Raw genomic sequence first — 19,866 nt, forward strand, 5'->3', positions numbered from 1 at the left:
CAGAGACAGCAAAGGACTTGGAAGAGCAGTTGAACGGAATGGATAGTGTCTTGAAAGGAGGATATAAGATGAACATCAACAAAAGCAAAACGAAGATAATGGAATGTAGTCGAATTAAGTCGGGTGATGCTGAGGGAATTAGATTAGGAAATGAGACACTTAAAAGTAGTAAAGGAGTTTTGCTATTTGGGGAGCAAAATAACAGATGACGGTCGAAGTAGAGAGGATATGAAATGTAGACTGGCAATGGCAAGGAAAGCGTTTCTGAAGAAGAGAAATTTGTTAACATCGAGTATAGATTTAAGTGTCAGGAAGTCATTTTTGAAAGTATTTGTATGGAGTGTAGCCATGTATGGAAGTGAAACATGGACGATAAATAGTTTGGACAAGAAGAGAATAGAAGATTTCGAAATGTGGTGCTCGGAAGAATGCTGAAGATTAGATGGGTAGATCACATAACTAATGAGGAGGTATTGAATAGGATTGGGAGAAGAGAAGTTTGTGGCACAACTTGACCAAAAGAAGGGATCGGTTTGGTAGGACATGTTCTGAGGCATCAAGGGATCACAAATTTAGCATTGGAGGGCAGCGTGGAGGGTAAAAATCGTAGAGGGAGACCAAGAGATAAATACACTAAGCAGATTCAGAAGGATGTAGGTTGCAGTAGGTACTGGGAGATGACGAAGCTTGCACAGGATAGAGTAGCATGGAGAGCTGCATCTAACCAGTCTCAGGACTGAAGACCACAACAATAACAAATCTTCGTCCGACTCTAGATCAATACACAGACGATGGTATTCCCCTAAGCTTTCTCCCTTGCTTGTAATGTCGTGCACCCAACATCTCCTCTTTTCTTGGTGCCATTTCGTATCGCTAGTGCGATCTACTCATTTCACACTTTAAAAAAAAAAAAAAAAAACCTCGCACAAAGATAACGTGTGCCGCGTGAAGCTTCCAAATCGGCTAACGCCAAGACACTCGCACTACGCATGCAAGCTTAATAATGGGGTTCGGCTTAATCCTCAGTGCAACAGCTGACGCAGCAACAGTCGCTGCGGCAGGCCGGATTCTGTCTGGCCAGGCTTTTAACTCGCGAGGTGCCTTTCCTGTAACGTATATCAGGAGGTGCGGTATCTGGTACCCCTATGTTTAAACCGAGATTTAAGGCCAAAGTGATTTGAAGTTTTTAATTTATGCTATAGTATAACGTTTACTTTTACAATTATTTAAGTGTTGTCTAAATGCTTCTAGTTTATTTTCTTGCACTAAACAAAGCCTGCAGCATTTTAGTACGTATCACGCAAAAGCACGTAATTTTGTGTGATTCTTTAAATAGTACACATAAACAGACTGTTAGAGTACTGAATTTTATATGCTCAAAAATTCTACAATCTCTGTAGCAAATCAATTTCCTAATAAAACTAAATTCCAGGGTTAAAACTGGCGCGGTAAAAATTCCACCCGATAGGAACAAAAAGAAAGTGTCAGATTGACAGTCATTGCTGGGAACTACATTTTTATCACCACACACAACACACTCGATTTTAACAGACACTTTAAGTATTTCATTGAAGAAACATACAGATCTCCATCACAACTTTACTGAACTACTTCTTCTGAATGATACTCTTGTTCGATAGCAGAACTGTGATCAATGGCTAATGTAAAATCGTCGTCTTCTTCATTTATTTCTTGATATACAGGGTGTCCAAAAAGTCTTTCCCTGATAACATAAATTGATAACTCAGGCTAGAAGTAAGATGCTAATATGAAACTGGTGTCTACTTGTTTACAAACCATCAATTTTTTTTTGCACACATCAGTAAACTTCCACATGAGCACCCTTGGTAGTACGTAGCATATCTAGGCGATGTTCAATTTCCGCCCACACATTAGCCAACTTCACTGGCGGGATCGATTCAACAACTGTGGTTACCTGTTGCCGCAGGGTTTCAAGATCTGGTACACGTGTTCGGCAGACCTCGTCCTTGACATAACCCCATAAAAAGAAGTCTAATGGGGTTATGTCAGGAGAGCGTGGAGGCCAAACAGTTGGCCCATAACGAACAATCCATCGCCCAGGAAAGGTCATATGGAGATAGGCACGGAAGTCCAAACCCCAATGAGGCGGTGCACCGTCTTGCTGAAACAAGACATCGGGGTGATACTGAAGCAGCTGAGGAACAGCACACAGTTGCAAAATGTCCAGATACACTGCAGATGTGACGGTAGCCTCAGCGAAGAAGAATGGCCCGATAATTCGATCGTGCAATAGCGCGCACCAAACATTCACCTTTGGACTGCCTCTGGTGCACTCCGTGACCTCGCCAGGGGGCTGTGAACCCCAAATGCGCACATTATGGCGATTCATTACTCCACTGTCAAAAAAAGGTCGCTTCGTCGGAAAAGGCAATTCGTCTGAGGCAACCATCATCATCCTGAATACGTGACAGCGTTTCGACCGCAAAGTCATATCGACGTGTACCGTCATTGGGCAACAAGGCCTGAACGTTTTGCACTTTGTATGCACGAAACAATAAAGGTTTGTGTAAAATGTCATGGAGAGAGCTTTTTGGCATCTGGAATTCACGTGAGGCCCTGCGCACCGATTTCTTCGGACTTGGCAGAAAAGACTGCCTTACAGCTTCCACCCTGTCTGCTGAGGTTCTTGGTCGACCACACCTCGGAATGTCGGCAACCGATCCTGTGTTCTTGAACCTCTCATACCAGGCTTCAATGCTCTTGACGTCAGGTGGATTAGGGGACTGATGACCTCAGATGTTAAGTCCCATAGTGCTCAGAGCCATTTGAGCCACATCAGGTGGATTCCTTCCAAATGTTGCCTGGAAGTGTCTCTGCACTGTGGTTGGTGATCGTGTCTCATGGTACCACAGGACACACTGTGCCTTCTCGTGATTGGTTAACATGGCTTCTTGGGCACTGCACCTCATCCACTACTTACGTACTGCGAACCTAAAACAGAAAAAAAACTTTGATAGTTGTAAACAATTCGACACAGGTTTCATATTTGTATCTTACTTCTAGCCTGAGTTATCAATTTATGTAATAAGGGAAAGACTTTTCAGACACCCTGTAAATCACTGACACGTTCCTCATTAGACCGACTAACAACTTCATTAAAATCTGGAAAGTTAAAAATGACACATTTGTGCCAACACATTTTGAGCTATAGGGTACCGTACTGAAGAAAACGGGTACGTAGTTCATGAGTCGCGGTCTAGGAGACTCCAACACATATCAATAAGACGTGGCAACAATAAATACAGAAGCCGATAACGCAACCGACAGCAAAACATCGCCGGCCGCGGTGGCCGAGCGGTTCTAGGCGCTTCAGTCCGGAACCGCGCGAGTGCTACGGTCTCAGGTTCGAATCCTGCCTCGGGCATGGGTGTGTGTGTTGTCCTTCGCTCAGTTAGGTTTAAGTATTTCTAAGTTCTAGGGGACTGATGACCTCAGATGTTAAGTCCCATAGTGCTCAGAGCCATTTGAACCACTTGAAAGCAAAACATTGTAGGCTAGGCAATTTAAGGAGGGTAGGGGGAGTATAAGGATTCCACCACAACTGGCCTTGGAGAGCGAGTTTGAAATTTTCGCGCGGTCTGAGAGACCACACCTCGTGAGTTAAGGCATAATGCTGGTTCTGCAAGAGAAACTTCATTGAACTGCCAGTCTTTCAATTGTTTGTTGCTAAGACACTTTTTCTAAATTTTTGGGTACATTTTTTGTCCTTTTGCTTCGAAATTTTGATGAGATTCAAATGGCTCTGAGCACTATGGGACTTAACATCTGTGGTCATCAGTCCCCTAGAACTTAGAACTACTTAAACCTAACTAACCTAAGGACATCACACAACACCCAGCCATCACGAGGCAGAGAAAATCCTTGACCCCGCCGGGAATCGAACCCGGGAACCCGGCCGTGGGAAGCGAGAACGCTACCGCACGACCACGAGATGCGGGCGAAATTTTGATGAGACAACTAATAAAAAAGTAAAGAAAATCACTGATTAAAAGGCGATTAACTGCACCATAAACATCAACAATTCAACCGACTTCGGTCCACGGTAACTTGTAATTACAAGACTAAAAGCAAAGAACGAAGACTGGAAAGGATTGTTCTGTTGTCTTGAGGCAGGGAAACAGTATATCGAAATCGAATTATTAAGAGTTAGCTGGAGCCATATTGTTGCCAGCTTAAGATTTTTTACGCTAAATATAATTTCAAGTTCCGCAGTGGAACGACTGAATTAAACGGAAAAACACTGTCGCAGACATCAGTCCATAAATCCGTTGATGCAAAATTTCACCCGCTGACAGTATGTCAAATCCGTCAAATTTAGCGGAAAGTCCGCTAACTTGGGAATCCGGAAAGCGAACGCAATATTTCGACTTCTGAAACAGAGTAAACAGCTACAACAATGGACAGCTACAACAATGGACAGTTTTATGCAATAATCGTTAGTTAGCATTCTTCTGCCAGCATTTCTGGTTACTTCATCAGTGAAGTTAGACGTGTTTCTCTTTGTTGTGTGCAAAATTACTTTCTCGGTCGAAGCATATGTGAAAACAAGTGCGATTAAGGAGACTCGCCGAAGAATTGTACTGAGCCGATAGAAGTGTACACGTAAACTGGCCCAACAGGAACATGTAACGAGGATGTGCCAGCAGATATTGAGAAGTCTTAATCTAAATCAATATCGTGTGACGGTTGTACAGCAATTATGGGACGATAACATTCACAAACGTGCAGATTACTACACGTAGGTTTTGAATAACATCAACGATGATTGGTTAGATCCTTTCCATTAAATTATGAATGATGAAGAGTGGTTCATCTTTCCGACCAGATGAATTTACAGAACACGAGGTACAGGGTAACGGAGAACCTTAACATTGTGTGTCAGCAACCACTCCACAATGAACAAATCGATGTTTGGTGCGGTATTGCAGGAACTCGCATAATTGGGCCGATGTTTTTTGACACTATCCTCAACACAGTTGCATATATGGAATTTTTTTTATACATTTTGTGCTCAACTTACTAAATATGAGAGACAACACTGCTTCTTCCAGCAAGATGGGCAACATGACACACTTCTGAGCTATCCCTGCAACGAGTCCACGATGTCTTTACTGAGAAACGAACTGTCAGCAAACATATGTGAGAACCACCTCCGCATCCAACAACATGTGATTTTTTTTTCCTGTGAGGACACTTGAAGAGCAAGGTCTATGAAACAAATCCACGCAGTCAGGAATTGAAAGACAACATCAGTCCTGAAGTTGCCGCCATCGATACCCGAACTTTACGTTGAGTGTGTCTGAATATGTTTAGACGTGCACATCTGTGTATTTATGTTGCAGGGGCGTCACTTTCAGCATATTCTATAAATATATTTTTCACTGTATTTTGTTTTGTCAATGGATCGAGTCCATTTCAGCTCTTCGTTTCTGTAATTTCACTGCATTTCTTTTATACTTATATAGGGTGCTTTTTTCTGCGCCACACATTACTTTTCTAACGGAAAGTAATCTTCTCTTACAATAAGAAAATCAGTTGACATTGATTGTAAGGGAATTAGTGTAAAGAGCTGTTTTCAAATACGGGGTGTAAATTTTAAGTTGACAGACCAGAATAACTCGAAAAATAAGCTTCACACGAAAAAACGTGTAGAATCCGAAGTTTATTATTTTCGAGGGGGACACCTGCTGGTGCTAAAATTAGCCCGCAACTCCAGACCCCTGGGGGTGGGTCGGGAAGTAACTTTAAAATTTCAAATGGGAACCCCAATTTTTTTATTGAAGAATCAGATTCACACGAAAAACTACGTACATTTGGTCTTAAACATTTGTTTTGATTCTTGGTAGTTGGCGCTGTAATTCAAGAAAATCCGTGTTCTCATTTTTTCGTGGAAAATGGTTACTGATAAATAAGAAATACTTATTTACTTCGTAAATTTTGATTCGCTAAAACTAAAACTCTCCCTCTCTCCACATAGGGTGGGGTTTGAGAGAGAGGAATTAGAGTTTTACAAATGTTGACCCAAATATTAATTTTTACCGCAGATTCTCCAGCAGAAAGAGGTTCCTACTCAATGATCTGAAGATGGCTACAGTAGTGGTCGAAACCGGTCACCTTAATAAATAAATCGTGATCAAGTCAGTTTTTAATAGTAAGTATTTGTAGCTCATTGATCACTGCTACTCCCATAATGTATTGAAAAGTAATCTATTTACAGAGACGTGGCAAATCCTGAGTTGCTGCATGGTCAGGCTCAAAATCCCAATGAGTCGTTCAATATTCTTATATGGACTCGCTTACCAAAAAAGGTTTTTGTTGGAATGAAGACACTAAAGTGGGGGGGGGGGGGGTCAATGATGCTTTATCGCTTTCAATGATGGCAACAGTGGTAGGGTGAAAGTGGCACAGCATGTGGGAATTAATCCTGGAGTAAACTGCATGAGAGAATTTGAACGGATGGACAAGGTTCGCATTGATAAAGCAGAGTAGACAGCACAGTTGGCCACTAAGGAGTCCAGAAAGAAGAAGAAACTTGGAAAAATATCAAGAGGATGATATACAGTTTGGTGCAGGGTGCTTCTGGGAGACTAAAAATAAAAAATTAAGCATATATTAAATGAAATACCTGGAAGAGATTATACAGAAAACAGGACTGAATTCAACGGCCAATGAAGAAAGGGTTACAAAACTACAAAAAGCATCCAGACTTACATGGAACCATTACAATAAAAGAAATATTTCCGTCAATGTCAAATTAAGACATTACAAAACAGTAGTCGTACCTGAGGCCTTGTATGCCTCAGAAACAACAGTAATAAGAGGAAGAACTAAAATCAAGGAAATGGAAAAGAAAGAGAGGAAAATTCTGAGAAAGATCTATGGGCCAGTTCAGAGACAGGGGATCTGGATAAAGAGACCAACAAAGGAATTGTACAAACAGGCAGAGGCAGTTACAGACAATATCAGAAAAAGAAGGGCAAAATTCTATGGGCACATTCATAGGATGAATGAAAATAGGCTGACCAAGAAAATTTTTAACATAGTGGTGACAAATAAGGTGAAAACTGGGTAAAGGAAACCATGGAAGACCTCAAAAATCTGAACATCTCCACAGAAGAAATATCAAACAGAGGAAAATACAGAGAAAAAATCAACAAACATAAATTCGAAGAAACACCAAAAGAGAAGTAAGCAGGAAAGAAGTGGCAGAAGAGAGGAAGAAGAAACACAGTGAATTTATGAGAGGTTTTTGGGAAGAGAAAAGAAAGACAGAAAAAAGTGCCATGAATTTGAAATCTACCAATTTATGTACCATATTGTCATTGTGAATATTGATTGATATTAAATGAAACTTTAGAAGCCGTACCTGAATATTTACGTTTTGTGTTGGATTTTTTGCTAAATCTCAGAAACCACTTCCGAGTAAAATATTCGAATTATCAGGGGGTAATAACATACATATGCTGAATTTATTGAGCTGAAAGAAGACCATAATATCATGTATAATTAAAATTATTTAGGATAACGTAAAATAACAGTAAACAAAATTTAAACTGTGTAATTAAAAAATTGTATTTCCGAATGCAGTGGCTGAAATGCCATTCTTGTAGTTCGATAGACTCAGAACATACAGTTTAATGCCCTGTAAAAGTTTCGTGTCAATGACTGCAGTGGTTCCTGAAATACAGGGAAGCCAAATCACTGAATTTAACATTGTCGGGATAGGGCGTCCCAAATCCCCTTAAGTGCTTTCGAGCCGTAAGGTCTTAGGCGCCTTGCCACGGTTCGCGCGGCTGCCCCCGTCGGAGTTTCGAGTCCTCCCTCGGGCATGGGTGTGTGTGTTGTCCTTAACGTAAGTTACTTTCAGTTAGATTAAGTAATGTGTGAGCCTAGGGACCGATAACCTCTCGCATTCGGGAGGACTACGGTTCAATGCTACGTCCGACCATCCTGATTTAGGTTTTGCGTGATTTCCCTAAATCGCTCCAGGCAAATGCCGGGATGGTTCCGCTGAAAGGGCACGGCCGACCTCCTTCCCCATCCTTCCCTAACCCGATGAGATCGATGATCTCGCTGTCTGGTCTCCTCCCCCAAAATAACCCAACACAACCGATGACCTCAGCAGTTTGGTCCCTTAGGAACTCACACACATTTGATTTTTTTTTTAGTGCTATTGACCGTGTCATTGCGACCACCGCAAACGCATCACACATTTCCAACTGACAAATTACAAGCCATTTCAAATCCGCTGCAGCAACTCCTACGACTAGCATACTGCGTCAGTGATATGCAGTATATCCGTCCTCCACCGCCATGAGGCTTCGAGAGTCAATTACGTCGCAAATAATATCCGTAACTCTCTCCAGCCAATCAACACAATCATTTGAGAAAGAATAAAGTATGAGTGATGATTTCTCAGATCAATATTCCTTTACAAATTTAAGAGTCGATCTTATTTTCATCAATAAAAAGATTATTTTACTTTTAATTACTGGTAACATATTTGTAGTGATCGTAATTATGCTCCCCAACCATTTTCGTATCATTATTTTTTATATTCTTTAAACGCTTGACCCTAGAATAATTTTTTATGTTGAAAATTCAAATAAAATAATAGAAATACATCCAAACGAAAAAGTTGTGTATCATATACACTCCTGGAAATGGAAAAAGAACACATTGACACCGGTGTGTCAGACTCACCATACTTGCTCCGGACACTGCGTGAGGGCTGCACAAGCAATGATCACACGCACGGCACAGCGGACACACCAGGAACCGCGGTGTTGGCCGTCGAATGGCGCTAGCTGCGCAGCATTTGTGCACCGCCGCCGTCAGTGTCAGCCAGTTTGCCGTGGCATACGGAGCTCCATCGCAGTCTTTAACACTGGTAGCATGCCGCGACAGCGTGGACGTGAACCGTATGTACAGTTGACGGACTTTGAGCGAGGGCGTATAGTGGGCATGCGGGAGGCCGGGTGGACGTACCGCCGAATTGCTCAACACGTGGGGCGTGAGGTCTCCACAGTACATCGATGTTGCTGCCAGTGGTCGGCGGAAGGTGCACGTGCCCCTCGACCTGGGACCGAACCACAGCGACGCACGGATGCACGCCAAGACCGTAGGATCCTACGCAGTGCCATAGGGGACCGCACCGCCACTTCCCAGCAAATTAGGGACACTGTTGCTCCTGGGGTATCGGCGAGGACCATTCGCAATCGTCTCCATGAAGCTGGGCTACGGTCCCGCACACCGTTAGGCCGTCTTCCGCTCACGCCGCAACATCGTGCAGCCCGCCTCCAGTGGTGTCGCGACAGGCGTGAATGGAGGGACGAATGGAAACGTGTCGTCTTCAGCGATGAGAGTCGCTTCTGCCTCGGTGCCAATGATGGTCGTATGCGTGTTTGGCGCCGTGCAGGTGAGCGCCACAATCAGGACTGCATACGTCCGAGGCACACAGGGCCAACACCCGGCATCATGGTGTGGGGAGCGATCTCCTACACTGGCCGTACACCTCTGGTGATCGTCGAGGGGACACTGGAAGAAAGCGGGACCTTTGCCTTTCGCGGGCAAGTGCTCTACCAACTGAGCTACCCAAGCACGACTCACGCCCCGTCCTCACAGCTTTACTTCTGCCAGTACCTCGTCTCCTACCTTCCAAACTTTACAGAAGCTCTCCTGCGTACCTTGCAGAACTAGCAATCCTGAAAGAAAGGATACTGCGGAGACATGGCTTAGCCACAGCCTGGGGGATGTTTCCAGATGACAGATGCTCGTACGGTAACAAGAATTATGTCAAAATAATGCAAAACTGCGGCGGCTAAAGTGACTGCAGAGCTCAATAGCGATCTTCAAGACCCTGTATCTATCGACTAGACAGAGATTTGCAACGATGAATGAGATAAAAGAAAATTTGCAAACGGCACTTAGCGATTCCGCCTCTCGCTGGATCGCTGTTGGGAACGATGGATCAATTGTGGAGGAGAGTATTAGAAAGGAGACATACACAATAAGTATAACGTAACCGTAACCGTAGAAAAAATATGTGATCGAAGTTCCGCAATAGGATACGTATAAAATGCCATAAAAATCTACAATAACTAAAAAATGGCACCGCAATAGTGAGTCTATAGTTTCATAAGGACCCTGGGATGTACGAAACGGTACATCGCAGGATAGTTTATTTACGGTGCTCTTGTACCGTACAGATATTTACTGCAGAATGTCATTTTCCTTTAATAACAGATAATTTGTGGTTGTTGTTGTTGTTGTGGTCTTCAGTCCTGAGACTGGTTTGATGATACTCTATCCTGTGCAAGCTTCATCTCCCAGTACCTACTGCAACCTACATCCTTCTGAATCTGCTTAGTGTATTCATCTCTTGGTCTCCCTCTACGATTTTTACCCTCCACACTGCCCTCCAATACTAAATTGGTGGTCCCTTGATGCCTCAGAACATGTCCTACCAACCGATCCCTTCTTCTAGTCAAGTTGTGCCACAACTTATCTTCTCCCCAATCCTATTCAACACTTCCTCATTAGTTATGCGATCTACCCATCTAATCTTCAGACGCTTCTATTCTCTTCTTGTCCAAACTATTTATCGTCCTTGTTTCACTTCCATACATGGCTACACTCCATACAAATACTTTCAGAAATGACTTCCTGACACTTAAATCTATACTCGATGTTAACAAATTTCTCTTCTTCAGAAACTCTTTCTGCTCTTGCTCAATATACAGATCGAATATCATCAGGGAGAGACTACAACCCTGTCTAACTCCCTTCCCAACCACTGCTTCCCTTTCACGCCCCTCGACTCTTATAACTGCCATCTCGTTTCTGTACAAATTGTAAATAGCCTTTCGCTCCCTGCATTTGACCCCTGCCACCTTTAAAATTTGAAAGAGAGTATTCCAGTCAACATTGTCAAAAGCTTTCTGTAAGTCTACAAATGCTGTAAACGTAGGTTTGCCCTTCCTTAATCTAGCTTCTAAGATAAGTCGTAGGGTCAGTATTGCCTCACGTGTTCCAACATTTCTACGGAATCTAAACTGATCTCCCCCGAGGTCGGCTTCTACCAGTTTTTCCATTCGTCTCCTAAAGAATTCGCGTTAGTATTTTGCAGCTGTGACTTATTTCTGATAATTTTCACATGTGTCAACACCTGTTTTCTTTGTGATTGGAATTATTATATTCTTCTTGAAGTCTGAGGGTATTTCGACTGTCTCATACATCTTGCTCACCAGGTGGTAGAGTTTTGTCAGGACTGGCTCTCCCAAGGCCGTCAGTAGTTCTAATGGAATGTTGTCTACTCCGGGGGCCTTGTTTCGACTCAGGTCTTTCAGTGCTCTGTCAAACTCTTCACGTAGTATCGTATCTCCCATTTCATCTTCATCTACATCCTCTTCCATTTCTTCCTCAAGTACATCGCCCTTGTATGGACCCTCTATATACTCCTTCCACCTTTCTGCTTTCCCTTCTTTGCTTAGAACTGGGTTTCCATCTGAGCTCTTGATGTTCATGCAAGTGGTTCTCTTTTCTCCAAAGGTCTCTGTAATTTTCATGTAGGCAGTATCTATCTTACCCCTAGCGTGATAAACCTCTACATCCTTACATTTGTCCTCTAGCCATCCCTGCTTAGCAATTTTGCTCTTCCTGTCGATCTCATTTTTGAGACGTCTGTATTCCTTTTTGCCTGCTTCATTTACTGCATTCTTATATTTTCTCCTTTCATCAATTAAATTCAATATTTCTTCTGTTACCCAAGGATTTCTACTAGCCTCGTAGTAAACACCAAAATACGTGAGCTTTTGCAGAAAGTCGTCGTTTATTTACCCAACAAAGTGGAGTTTGTTCGCTACATTTTCAACCAAATCTGTGAACGTGGTAAACATATATGGAATGTAATACCTACATTGTTTAACGTACCAGATAAGCCACCACGTCTGTAGTTTAAGGGGAAAATTGTTCAAATGTGTGGGAATTCTTATGGGACTTAACTGCTAAGGTCATCAGTCCCTAAGCTTACACACTACTTAACCTAAATTATCCTAAGGACAAACACACACACCCATGCCCGAGGGAGGACTCGAAACTCCCCCGGGACCAGCCGCACAGTCCATGACTGCAGTGGCCAAGACCGCTCGGCTAATCCCGCGCGGCTGAAGGGAAGACCATACAGACATGATAATAAATCGTCAAAAGCAATGAAACAGTTTTCTCAACACAGAGGAAACCAATTCCACAATTGTTGCTAAATCTATGGCATAAACTGTAAGAATCTTCAACACGCAAGCTTTTGAAGAAAGTCATTGCATGTACAAAAAGATTCGTGTATTAGAAATTCCAATGAAGTAAAAGGGCAAGTGAATCATTATACTCCATAAAAAAAATTTAAGTGTCAAGGAGAGTGCCTATGATGTTAAAAACGACAGAAAACAACATAAATATACGCTTCTCATTTGTGAAATGTGTCTTTATATTCTCTTGCTTTCAGCGGAGAGAGCTCCAAAGATACATATATCCGAAACCATTTCTTCATTAATAACTTGTATCTTATGTCATTGGATCAATGCGATACAGATTTTTTTAAACTTGTATTTCACGATAATTCAGGTCTTTTGGTAATTCACCATCGCATGAAACGCAAAAATATAACGTTTACTTCGTTAATTCAGTAGGAAACGGTTAAAAACAAACGTTATCCCTACGACAAATGTGACTGCTTTCAACCACTTGGAGCGCTAGTGTCGCTCTAGCCACCAAACCCCTAACGACTTTCGCACCAGCGAGTGTCCAAACTTTGGGTACTAGACTTTAGTTGTTAAGGACGTAGTCTTCATTGAAACATTCACAATATCGATTTTTTTCTCTTAAAATGTTCTCTAGCATGTCTACATTATTGTAGTATTCGCCCTAAGTTCGTGGAAAAACTCCGTTATCGAGTTAGCAGCCATGAAGAAAGAAGTTTTCTGTGCTGTACGTCCAGTGGTGAAGAGTTGAGGAGTTTTAACGTTCCATGTAACTTCGACGACCGCCTAACAGGCTTTAGGAAATTATGAACGTGCTCGAACTTAAGATAGGATCAGCCTGTTACAGCTTTTGCACAAAAGCGTTTAACGTCACCGCCTCTTTTTAAATGAAATGAAGTTACGTAAAATAATTGAAAACTGACAGTATTAAGTTTCTGAAAATCCTGCCGTGAAATAATTAGCAATGACATCAACGTTAAAGACAACTTTGATTCTATTATTAATGCTTTTACGTAACTTATTAAACAATTTCCATAGCAGCTTTAGCTACGGTCCACAGTTAGCTTCGAAGACGATTCTTTTGGTAATCTATAAACTGGCTGTTACATTTAATACTGTTTTCTTTCAGAGACGAATATGTTAATCAGTGGCGATTCATGAGTATACATTGTGCGTGTTCACAAAGTTTTTTAAGTCTGGTAAATTTTTTGGGTGTGAAATTAATGGCAATTGCTGTATTCAGATATGCTTATCAACAAATTTATACAGCTACAGCCACCGCCTATAGTAATTACAACACATAATAATAATAACAATAATAATATGAGTAACTTACCTGACAAAAGAATTGTTTTTGTGGAATTTTGTCGCTTTGTACATAATTGAGTACAGTTTAGGGCAATAATGGAATAATGTGTAAGCTTTCGCAGGTCTCACTTTCGCATTTTTGTGTAAGTGGGAGTTTTGGTGCTTTTCTGCTTTTTGCGACAAATGTACAAGATCCTAACAGATGTATTAGTTCACGTATTTACTTCCGACTTGAAACTCAGATACGCTTACGCTGCACCCACACAGCAACTTGTGTTAATTGTGCACTTACTTGTTAAATGTTCGCTTGTAGCCACCCATATTTGATTTCGTTACTTTCCTTTGCGGAAACCCTTCAGTAATTTACTTTTCCGTTATTTTCATTCTGCAGCGGAGTGTGCGCTGATATGAAACTTTTTGGCAGATTACACCGTGTGTCGCGACTCGAACTCAGGACCTTTGCCTTTTGCGGGCAATTGCTCTACCTACTGAGCTACGCAAACACGACTCACGACCCGTCCTCACGGCTTTACTTTTCTGTTATTAAAAATAACTCAACATAGTTCACGCTAGCAATGCACTTGAAAGCCGATTGAAGCACAGTAAACAACTCCAAACACCAAGTGCTGTCTATGGAAATGATTAAACTCAACCAGTAATGTCAACCATCATGATCACTTGGCTAGAATACAAATGAGGCGCTGAGATCAATAGGAATCTAAAGCACACCATCGTTGATACAGCATTCAAGTAAATATCAGAGAAACCAGTGATACACCTTTTCGTGAATTTTCATTTATACAGGGTGGTCCATTGATCGTGACCGGGCCAAATATCTCACGAAATAAGCGACAAACGAAAAAACTACGAAGAACGAAACTAGATGGCGCTATGGTTAGCACGCTAGATGGCGCTCCCATAGGTCAAACGGATATCTACTGCGTTTTTTAAAAATAGGAACCCACATTTTTATTACATATTAGTGTAGTACGTAAAGAAATATGAATGTTTCATTTTGACCACTTTATTCGCTTTGTGATAGATGGCACTGTAATAGTCACAAATGTATGGCTCACAATTTTAGACGAACGGTTGGTAACAGGTAGGTTTTTGAAATTAAAATACAGAACGTAGGTACGTTTGAACATTTTATATCGGTTGTTACAATATGATACATCTACCTTTGTGAACTTATTTCTGAGAACGCATGCTGTTACAGCGTGATTACCTGTAAATACCACATTAAAGCAATAAATTCTCAAAATGATGTCCGTCAACCTCAATGCATTTGGCACTACGTGTGACGACATTCCTCTCAACAGCGAGTAGTTCGCCTTGCGTAATGTTCGCACATGCATTGACAATGCGCTGACGTATGTTGTCAGGCGTTGTCGGTGGATCACGATAGCAAATATGCTCCAACCTTTCCCACAGAAAGAAATCCGGGGACGTCACATCCGGTGAACGTGCGGGCCACGGTATGGTGCTTCGACGACCAATCCACCTGTCATGAAATACGCTATTCAATACCGCTTCAATCGCACGCGAGCTATGAGCCGGACATCCATCTTGTTGGAAGTACTTCGCCATTCTGTCATGCAGTGAAACATCTTGTTGTAACAACGGTAGAACATTACGTAGGAAATCAGCATACATTGCACCATATAGACTGCCATCGATAAAATGGGGGCCAATTATCCTTCCTCCCATAATGCCGCACCATACATTAACTCGCCAAGGTAGCTGATGTTCCACTTGTCGCAGCCATCTTGGATTTTCCGTTGCCCAATAGTGCATATTATCCCGGTTTACTTTACCGCTGTTGGTGAATGACGCCTCGTCGCTAAATAGAACGCGTGCAAAGAATCTGTCATCGTCCCGTAATTTTTCTTGCACCTAGTGGCAGAACTGTACAAGACATTCAAAGACTTCGCCACGCAATTCCCGGTGCATAGAAATATCGTACGGGTGCAAATCGATGTTGACGTAGCATTCTCAACACCGACTTTTTGAGCTTCCCGATTCTCGCGCAGTTTGTCTGCTAGTAATGTGCGGATTAGCCGCGACAGCAGCTAAAACACCTACTTGGGCATCATCATTTGCTGCAGGTCGTGGCTGACATTTCACACGTGCCTGAACACTTCCTGTTTCCTTAAACAACGTAACTATCCGGCGAACGGTCCGGACACTTGGATGATGTCGTCCAGGATACCGAGCAGCATACATAGCACACGCCCGTTTGGCATTTTGATCACAATAGCCATACATCAACACGTTATCGACCTTTTCCGCAACTGGTAAACGGTCCATTTTAACACGGGTAATGTATCACGAAGAAAATTCCGTCCGCACTGGCTGAATGCTACGTGATACCACGTACTTACGACCATTATAACGCCGTCTATCACAAAGCGGAAAAAGTGGTCCAACTAAACCCCTAAAACATTCATATTTCTTTACGTACCACACGAATATGTAATAAAAATGGGGGTTCGTATTAAAAAAAAACGCACTTGCTATCTGTTTGACCTACGGCAGCGCCATCTAGCGGGCCAACCATAGCGCCATCTGGTTTCCCCCTTCAAGCTAGACGCCGGCCGAAGTGGCCGATCGGTTCTAGGCGCTACAGTCTGGAGCCGCGCGACCGCTACGGTCGTAGGTTCGAATCCTGCCTCTGGCATGGATGTGTGTGTTGTCCTTAGTTAGGTTTAAGTAGTTCTAAGTTCTAGAGGACGATGACCTCAGCAGCTAAGTCTCACAGTGCTCAAAGCCATTTGAACCTTTTTTTTTTTTTTCTTCAAGCTAGACGAGTTTGGTTCTTTGTAGTTTTTTCGCTTGATGCTTATTTTGTGAGAGATTTGGCCCGGTCACTGTCAATGGACAACCCTATATGTATAAACTGGGCCTACAGAGGGGATAAACCTGATCCAACATGAGATCAACAGGTTTCAAAAGCATGAATAAATGATACTATCTCACAATAGACAGTGACGTGGTTTAGGCCCTTACGATTCTCAGCGCCTCAAATGGGTTAGTGTATGATAAAATTCGCAACTTAAAATACTATATAACTCATTCAGAAACACACAAAATGTTTACTGTAAGCACAGCTTTAACGTATACTGACGTCCGATATAATTTTACTACAGTAAGTAGTGAGTGAATTAGCATATCAGAGGAGTGTACAATCATCTATAATCCGTTCATCATAAGAATAAACCTGATGTAAACATTGTGCTATGGATTCTTCGGTGTTCGCTGGAACCTCTTTGGATTTCCGTTTCACGTGGGGACTGCAGGCAAGCTATCTCGAGTACTGTCAATGGTACGTTTAGTGCTGTGCTTTACGCGCTCATAGACTTAGCGACAATGCGGGACAACAGCTTTAGCGGCGCATTTAACTTTGACAGCACTCGCCGGTCAGCTGGTACAGCTAGACTGCAGTGGCGTAGCCAGCTGCGGTTCACACGTAAAAAGAGACGAGCAGAGGAGCAACACAGCTTCCAATGCCGTTTAATGTTTAACCAGAATGAAGTAATACACTGTAAATCTACCACAATACGCTCCTTAGACGACGACACAAAAACCGCAACACGTTATCGTTTTTAGCTAACGTACTATTGTAATTAAAAACAAGAATGATGAAAACTCCTGACTCGACCACAGGGTAATTTCTCTGCATAAGCTGTGTGCAACATAAGAGTACTGAAGGATTTCGCCGTAGAGTTAAATATTGAAGCGACTGCTACGGTCGCAGGTTCGAATCCTGCCTCGGGCATGGAAGTGTGTGATGTCCTTAGGTTAGTTAGGTTTAAGTAGTTCTAAGTTCTAGGGGACTGATGACCACAGATGTTAAGTCCATAGTGCTCAGAGCCATTTTTAAATATTGAAGCCACTTCGCTCCTTTCTTATCCGAATCCGAGAAATACTTTCCACTTCTCGAAGTGTCACCTGCTACGTTGATAACGATAACAGAATCCACGAAGCCAACCATGCGCAGAATTTTCTCTTCGTCTTTTTATGACGAGCTGTTCTATATCCCGCCAGCGTTCGGCAGTGACGTGTGAAAAAGCTGCGTGCGTTAATTCTGGGACGTCTGTCAGATTAAGTCTCGGGCCACATCCCGCAGCATGGCTCCAGATCAGTTCTGTTGGGTCCATATTGTAATTGTACAGTAGCAAATGTAAAAAAATGCAGGATTTGTATGATGTGCCCGATGTTGTGAAAATAACTGTTTTTCATGTTTCAACGATACTCATCTACCTCTGTGGCATAAAACGATGGACATAGTCCTAATAAAGAGAATTTGGTCTTTCATTTTTCCCTTAAAAAATTAAACTGTAATGTTTTCTTAATTTAAACAACTTTTATGAACAGTCTTTCATGAAACATCGATGATTAAGAATTTGTATTTGAAATGGAAACAGGAATTTCGCGCCCAATATGTAATTAGAAACAAGAAGACGTTCATTATCGATAAAGAAAGATTGAGTTGAGATCCTCCCCCCATGAACCATGGACCTTGCCGTTGGTGGGGAGGCTTGCGTGCCTCAGCGATACAGATAGCCGTACCGTAGGTGCAACCACAACGGAGGGGTATCTGTTGAGAGGCCAGACAAACGTGTGGTTCCTGAAAAGGGGCAGCAGCCTTTTTAGTAGTTGCAAGGGCAACACTCTGGATGATTGACTGATCTGGCCTTGTAACACTAACCAAAACGGCCTTGCTGTGCTGGTACTGCGAACGGCTGAAAGCAAGGGGAAACTACAGCCGTAATTTTTCCCGAGGACATGCAGCTTTACTGTATGATTAAATGATGATGGCATCCTCTTGGGTAAAATATTCCGGAGGTAAAATAGTCCCCCATTCGGATCTCCGGGCAGGGACTACTCAAGAGGACGTTGTTATCAGGAGAAAGAAAACTGGCGTTCTACGAATCGGAGCGTGGAATGTCAGATCCCTTAATCGGGCAGGTAGGTTAGAAAATTTAAAAGGGGAAATGGATAGGTTAAAGTTAGATATAGTGGGAATTAGTGAAGTTCGGTGGCAGGAGGAACAAGACTTCTGGTCAGGTGAATACAGGGTTATAAACACAAAATCAAATAGGGGTAATGCAGGCGTAGGTTTAATAATGAAAAGGAAAATAGGAATGCGGGTAAGCTACTACAAACAGCATACTGAACACATTATTGTGGCCAAGATAGATACAAAGCCCACACATACTACAGTAGTACAAGTTTATATGCCAACTAGCTCTGCAGATGAAGAAATTGAAGAAATGTATGCTCAAATGAAATAAATTAATCAGATAGTGAAGGGTGACGAAAATTTAATAGTCCTGGGTGACTGGAATTCGAGTGTAGGAAAAGGGAGAGAAGGAAACATAGTAGGTGAATATGGATTGGGGCTACGAAATGAAAGAGGAAGCCGCCTAGTAGAATTTTGCACAGAGCACAACTTAATCATAGCTAACACTTGGTTCAAGAATCATAAAAGGAGGCTGTATACATGGAAGAAGCCTGGAGATACTGACAGGTTTCAGGTAGATTATATAATGGTAAGACAGAGATTTAGGAACCAGGTTTTAAATTGTAAGACATTTCCAGGGGCAGATATGGACTCTGACCACCAACTATTGGTTATGAACTGTAGATTAAAAATGAAGAAACTGCAAAAAAGATGGGAATTTAAGGAGATGGGACCTGGATAAACTAAAAGAACCAGAGGTTGTACAGAGTTTCAGGGAGAGCATAAGGGAGCAATTGACAGAAATGGGGGAAAGAAATACGGTGGAAGAAGAATGGGTAGCTTTGAGGGCTAGCAGAAATCCTTGGGTAACATAAGAAATATTGAATTTAATTGATGAAAGGAGAAAATATAAAAATGCAGTAAATGAAGCAGGCAAAAAGGAGTACAGACGTCTCAAAAATGAGATCGACGAAAGTGCAAAATGGCTCATCAGGGATGGCTAGAAGACAAATGTAAGGATGTAGAGGATTATCTCACTAGGGGTAAGATAGAGACTGCCTACAGGAAAATTAGAGACCTTTGGAGAAAAGAGAACAACTTGTATGAACATCAGATGGAAACCCAGTTCTAAGCAAAGAAGGGAAAGCAGAAAGGTGGAAGGAGTATATAGAGGGTCTATACAAGGGCGATGTAGTTGAGGACAATATTTTGGAAATGGAAGAGGATGTAGATGAAGATGAAATGGGAGATACGATACTGCGTGAAGAGTTTGAGGGAGCACTGAAAGACCTGAGT

Source organism: Schistocerca gregaria, chromosome 11 (assembly GCF_023897955.1).
Source record: "Schistocerca gregaria isolate iqSchGreg1 chromosome 11, iqSchGreg1.2, whole genome shotgun sequence".
NCBI lineage: Eukaryota > Metazoa > Arthropoda > Insecta > Orthoptera > Acrididae > Schistocerca > Schistocerca gregaria.